Below are 651 nucleotides of genomic sequence, written 5' to 3' on the forward strand. Positions count from 1 at the left end.
CCCCCCCCCGGCAATGCACCTGAGCAAAGATGGCTCTCCTACCAACTCAGACCTTGAGACCTCTCCAGGGTGGACACCCCTCCTCGGGTGGGAAAGGTGCCGGATGACTGGAGCCAGAAACAGAATCTTTCCCGGAAGCCATGTTGCTTCTGCAGGACGCCCTCTCCCCAGAAATGCACTGGAACAAAGATGGCAAAGATGGCTCTCTTGCCAGCTCAGGCAGTGAGAACCCTCCTGGGCAGACACCTCTCCTCTGGCAGGAAAGGTGCCAGATGTCTGGAGCCAGAAATGGAGTCTGTCCCAGCAGCTGTGTTGCTTCTGCAGGCCCTAAATAAGACTTTTCAAAGGAGACTTTGTTTTAAAAAAAATCAAAAATCTCAATTCTAGGAAGAAATGAATCATTCTGACAATTTTATCATTTCACAATTATTGCTAAATGGTAATCTATTCTGTAAACATTAATATTCTTTATAATGTGATTATGTGCTTAAACTGTAGAACTTGAAAGGCACTGACTAGTCAATCTTTGGATACTGTTCTGGAAGGAAAAGCTTGGCACACAAAGCACATGGATATTAGTAAGAAGAATAACTAATTATTAACTAAAGAAGAAGGTTCCCAATTGTGTTACAGAGAAGTCTACCTGTTAGT

Source organism: Mus pahari, chromosome 3, assembly GCF_900095145.1.
Source record: "Mus pahari chromosome 3, PAHARI_EIJ_v1.1, whole genome shotgun sequence".
Lineage (NCBI taxonomy): Eukaryota > Metazoa > Chordata > Mammalia > Rodentia > Muridae > Mus > Mus pahari.